This window comes from Olea europaea, chromosome 4 (genome assembly GCF_002742605.1).
Source record: "Olea europaea var. sylvestris chromosome 4, O_europaea_v1, whole genome shotgun sequence".
NCBI classification, from domain to species: domain Eukaryota; kingdom Viridiplantae; phylum Streptophyta; class Magnoliopsida; order Lamiales; family Oleaceae; genus Olea; species Olea europaea.
The window spans coordinates 11,524,711-11,531,530 of NC_036240.1; positions in this window are offsets into that span (position 1 = coordinate 11,524,711).

A 6,820-nucleotide genomic window follows, 5' to 3' on the forward strand; every position below is an offset into this window, starting at 1 on the left:
GGCCTGATTGTTGGTGCACATCCTATCCAAAGCGAATGCGAACTTGTAGCAAATCCCTAAAGGATTTATTAATGCTACTCCTACTCTTACACCTTTAGAGGTTTTTGAACCATCGAAATACAACACCTAAGGTTTTAGCTCGGATGAATTGATTTCTAATTCAATTTCTTCAGGCATGTCAAGGCATGGATGATTGGCTAGAAAGTTAGCTAAATCCTGATTTTTTACTGCCTTTTGGGATATGTATTGTATTTCGAATTCTGATAAAGCTAATGTCCAAATGCCTACCCTTTGGTGCAAAATAGGGCGAGAGAATATATACTTAATTAAATGTACTCTAGAAATCAAATAAACGGTTACGGGCCGTAAATAAGCCCTTAATTTTGTACATGTGAAATACAATGCAAGACATAATTTTCGATAGCAGAGTAATTACATTCACATTTTGTTAACCGTCTACTCAAGTAGTAAATCGCCCTTTCTTCACCAAATTGGTCTTCTTGCGCGACCATTCCAGCTATTGATTCTTTTTCAGCCGATACATATACTTTCATTGGCCATCCTTGGATTGGTGACACCAATACTGGTGGACTTGATAAATATTTCTTCAGGCTTTTAAAAGCCTTTTGACGTTCTTCTTTCCAGACGAATTCGTCCTGATTTTTCAGCTTCAACAACATCTTGTGTGAGTTCTCCAAATAGTGCACGCATATTTCGAGGACTCAACTCTGCCATTGATTCGTAACGACTGTTACTGCTCTGATTCTGTCCATCTGTTCGTGGAGAGCTATGCTGCTCCTCATATCGCTCGATCACAGACTGGACTCCTTCCTGACTTGCTGCTTCCTTATCGGATCTCTGAGGCATATTGTTTTACTTTTTGTATCTTCAACATCAAACACCACTGTCCCACTGGGCGTGCCAAATTATTTCACGCGGGTTAGTCGCTAGCAATTAAAAAGGGATCAGACGATTGTGTAAGGGATAAACCTCTTGAGACAAAGTCCCAAAAATGGGCGTTTTTATTGGCGATGACTTTACAATTGGAAAATAAAAACAGAATGCCTCCAAGAAGCGCAAGCACACGAGTTACTGTAAAAGAAGTGTTTAAATATAAACTAAGAAATTGAAAGTTACATGTTCTCTGTTTGAGAGTGTTTGATTCGGGGTCCTCTGCCCTATGTCTTTTCTTCCTTTTATATTTCCTGGATGATCTCTTCGTGATCAACCGCTTAAAAACTGCTTGATCGCTCTATAACTGCCCACTTTCCTTATAGTGGCCAACTAGTCATGAAACTGTCTTCTCTAACTGCTGCCATTACATTTGTCGTTCAACCGTCTTCAATTGAATTCCTTGAATCGTGGAACGTAATAGGACTATCCAATAACTGCTTTATTAACTGCACTTTTTGGATAACCATAACATCTTATGTTTGCTAAGATGTTGGGTGACTCGAATGTTTGGACGAGAGCAGGGTCACAGCTCTGGGCGACTGCATGGCAATTCATTCGCTCAAATCTTGGGCGACTTACAACCTTGGGCGATGGTATTACCACATTCATGGGCGTCCCTATTTGGACCTTTATCTTGCATTGTCTGATTGGGTCATTCTCTTGGGCTATTTAATTTTCATTCCTTGGGCTATTCGAGTTGGGCTGAACTTTTTGTATGTCAACAAAAATAGACTATATTTTTGTCTATATAATTTTTATGGCAGAAAATTTTAATCAAACTTCTTAAGATATATTTAGCGTGATAAATTGGATAAAGTTAGATAAATTCCAAGAAAAGATGTATTTAGTATTAAATATGTTTGTTGTATTTTTATGTGTAGGGGATAGAGATCGTGATGGACTAATCTAAATAATAATAATAATAATGATAGTTTTTTATTTTCAAAAGCGACTGGATAATTTTTATTTTCCAAAGTTAAGCTAAACATGTTTGGATGATAGAATTAGAAAAAAATAGGAAAAGAGATATATATGTGAAATAAAATATATAAATTCAAGATTTTGGTTATTTAGTCCCTGTTTGCTGGTTATCAAAATAAAAATTTAAGTAAAGTTGTAAGCTCTATAAAATATGTAATTAAAATTAATTGTTAATTTTAATTTAGATCAAAATTTAGATTTTAGTTTCTATCAAGGCTCAATATAAGAATAATGTTATTCATATTGAGAACTATTGATAATTGCCTTACGTGACATACATGTAACAATTTGTCATTTGATACATTAATTTGTTAATTTTGTTGTTCTATGTATCAAATAATAAATTGTTACGCATATATCAATACAGCAACTATCGATAATCCTTACTATAAACAGCATTAATAATAAATATGTTGGTACATCTTTATGTAAATGACCCACCAACAAAAATGGATATGGGGTCGGGAAATTGAAGATGATAAGCTGCCCCACCACTTATTTTTCTCCAACTAGATTATGAATATGTACTTAGTCTCACCACTAATTATTTCATTTTCGAATTAAATCAACCTTGGTAGGCCAATACATTTTATTTTTAATTAAATTTAATTTTTTTTGGCATCAACATTTTTCTTTATTTACATTTATGAAGAGATTTAATTTATTCAATGGTAGGCATACCACCACGACTCGGCGAGTCTATCAATGTATAAATGATGTTAAAAAAACGTGTTGATCTAAGAAATTTTTTTAATTTAAAATATAAGTATTGTTAACGTGGCTTTTATATAGATACGTGATGAGTGGACTAATATTAATAATTTGAATTTACTATTTAACGAATAACGCAAACTCAAATGTTAAGAACAAAGTCTTATTTCTTGAATCAACGTTGTTAATCACTTTGAATCACTTGCTTAAAGTTGGCTCCTTCAATTTTTTGTTTCATAAAATTTAATGAAATTCTAAATTACAATTATAATCCTTGTTTATTTATTGTCTCAAAGGCAATTCATGATTTTAGAAGATAAAATCCATTTTGCTAAAAATTATATTTTAATAGATTTTGATAAAGGCAAATGAAAAACGCCACTGAATTGAAATCATTAGAAAACTTAAATGTTGATATGGAACAAATAAACTTTAAGGATCAACTAGAAATTTTGCAGTAACTTAAGTGTTCGACAAGGTCGACACAAAAAAAAATTTTGGTTCGACTATGCGCCTATATTCTCGATGCAAATAACCCACTAATTCCAAACACGATTACAATAAGTTGTGTATATAGAACCATAAATTCAAAATGCCCCCATAAGACCATAAAATAACACGAGGAGTCCGCTCCCCCACCCTCCAATTTATCTGCGTCTCCAAACCTACCGGCATATTCACTCTACTCCATCAACTAACATATATAAGGAATATGAACCACCTAATCAACAGGGTCCCAACCCTTGAATGAGATTTCACATTCTTGAAAAAAATTCGACACAGAAAAATATCAGATGAAAATAATGAAACATTAGCCTATTCGCCAGTTTGGCTAAGCTTTAATAGTTTAATCTGAAGAAAACTAGTATGCTTTAAAATAATTTTTGCTTAATATTAAGTAAGTAAAATATTTTATACTGTAAGATAGAATTTAATTTCTAAAAGGAACCTTTTTCACAAGAATAATGTTATTCGTAGTCGTTCAGTACGACATTCGCCCTACATGACATTCATATGGCAAATGATTATTTGATACATGAGTTAATAAAAAAATACCAAATAGAAATTATTCTGATAAAAAGACTTAGTTTAAAGATACTCTTGAAAGACCTATTTCTAAAAACATTGCTTCTACAAATAGAAATTATTCTGACAAAAAAGAAAGACTTATTGAACTAATAGATTCAACAGTTGCAAGGAAAGAAAATACTTTATACGAATTAGAAAAAAAAATTGGTAATTGCGTTAATATTGTTCGAAATTCTATAAAGAATTCAATCATAAAAGAAATTATAGATTTTACTCAAATTTTAAGTTACTATCACAATGAAAATAGATAATTCCTTAAATATGGTCTCAAATACGAATCAGCCAAAACTTTAGCCTTTTTTTAAACACAATTATCCTACAATTTCCTTTGATTATGCAATTTTTGAGGAAGAAGACTTTATATATATATTAAACAAATCTTTCCGATTTTTTTCTACCAAATCTTAAACAGATCCTTGATTAGTTAAAAAAGACCATCCCTTAATGATTCAGTTTATTTCCAGACCCCCTATTGTAAATAATGGTATTGTAATTTCAATCTATCATCATATTTTAATATATGAATGAGCCAAAAGATTCATGCTCTCTTCTAAGACTATTACTAAAATAAAAATTAGACAGGTTTATTTGAAAGACAAATCTTAGAATTGCAGCAACGATGAAAGTTCAAAGTAATGATTTCAGACTGGTAGCACGGTGAAATAATGGAGTTATTTTCTGCTAAGAGCACCTCGCTATAATAATCAGATAGAAAAAATACCAATACAAAATATTGAGCAAAAGAATTCTGATGGCACTTCAGGAAATTAATGGAGAATTTACAGAAACTCAATCAGATACAGAAGAAGAAAAATACATATCTGATCGCAAAGACAATGAAATGGATCCAGAGCTAAAAGAAGCTTGCATGGAAATGATGAACAGATAGATTCAATAATTGAGAACAAAGAAAAGACAAAGCAAAGATAGAAAGATGAAAAGATGTAAAGAAAAAGAATAGTATACAATTATCAAGCAAAGTCAACAAAAGAAAGAAGTCGAAGATAAAGTTGTCAAAATGAAGAAAAAATTTGTCAATAATTTCATACAGTCATTTTAAAACCGCACACCTGCAAAGTTGAACAGTATTTAGTACTTTTGCTTTAATTATAGATCGCACACTTATAAAATGATACAGTATCAAAATAATAGACGTAATATATCAGCGTCTATAAATACTCATATTACTCAAAAAGAACCACACAACGAGAAAAAAACACAAAGCATACTATCACACTTGTACTCCAAAGTCTCTCTATAATCTTTGTAAATTCAAAAACATCTTTGTAAATTTAAAGATTTCGGAATTAAAGCAAGTCCTTCTCACAATGGAATAGAGTTGGTAAAGATTGACTAGTTCAATGAGTGCCTAATTAATTATACAGTTTTATTTTTTGTGCGAAGAAATCCACTCTCAAAGTCAGTATATATAATTTGAATCTTGACATTTTCAACCTCATTTCAACAATTGGCTGTGAAAACCACTATTTCTTTCACTTGCTTCGTCAAGTGGTCAGCCCAGTAACGGCACTTTTGTGAAGATTAATCCCTCTTTTATTTTATTTTTTTCAAAATTATTTCTCCTTAAAACTCATTTTGAATCCCAAATTATTTCAATAAAATAATTTTGTCAATAAAATAGTTTTGTATGCGGAACCATAACTTTTCTATTTTTTAACTATACATTCTAAAATAATTACTCTTCACAAAATGACTTTTCAAGGCTTAATCAATTGAGGCCTATGTTCTCTATGCTTATGACTTAAGTTCTCGAATTTCATCTTTCAATTCCATTGCGTAATGAAAAATAATAATATTATATTATTCATTAATTGCATTACAATTTCTATAGTATAATAAATAATGATATGAAGCGTAGGGTAGCTACAAATTACAAGGTATTTTAATTGATATAATATTGGAAGCTATGAAAGAGTCTTAAGTTTGCCTTCACATTTAGACCTTATTTAGTACAATGTGAATTTTTTATTGAAAATTTGAGTGATTGGATGTTTATTGAGTGCATGTTTGAGCCACATTATTTCAAAAAATGTATTCTTAAACAGTGATTTGACATTATTTCAACCACACATTTTTTAATAAAATAATATTACACGCAAATCAAAAACTTTTCTTTATTTTTTAACCACACATTTCTCATCAATACACTATTCAAGAATATATTATTACCAAAATAATGTGGCTCAAACACCCCCTGAGTTTCTTATACTGTATTAAGCTCAAAAGAAGTCATTTTGAAAAGTATTTTTTATATTTGCATATTGATTTGTTAATGAGTAATGCTATTTAGTAATTTTCGAATTACAATCCCAATCTAAGTGACATTAAATGATGGGTGGAATCAAATAAATCATTTGCATAGTGATTTGTTAATGAGTAATGCCATTTAGTAATACTAGAATTACAACCCCAATGTAGTTGACATTAAATGATGGATGGAATTAAATAAATCATTTAATTTCACCTGCATTTAACATATCATCTAGCGCTACCTAAATTATGGTACAATCCCTAGTGGGACTACACAGAGCATATGATACATTTAATCAATTAATATCCTTCTACTACAATTAATTAAGTGACAACTGCAGCTGTTCGTGATAAGGTACGTGGCGTGTTAAATAAATGACTTCACATCATATGCTAACAAAATTCAACGCTCGAACCTTTGGCCAAGTTGTTCAAGGCTGGGAAGGAGACATTAGACATGCAAACTCTTATGGAAGCGAGGAAGTGAAGTCATCACTTAATGTATTCATCTGGGAACTTAATGAGGAAAACTTAGTTTTGTTTTTTGAAGCTTACAGTTTTGTCTAAGTTGAAATATTTTTTTTCATTTTCGGATTGTTCATTTTTTTTTTTAGAGTTTAAATTTCAACTGTAAGTGTTATGCCTTAAATCCAATTAACTTTGAACATAAGCATTTTTAATATATAATTGATTCAATTTTATGATAGATCTATTATTTAATTGATATTCAATTAAATTAAATAATAGAGTCCGTTGATTCAAATATTTAATTTGTTAATCACAAAAAGTTATGATGTGAGATATAAATTACATA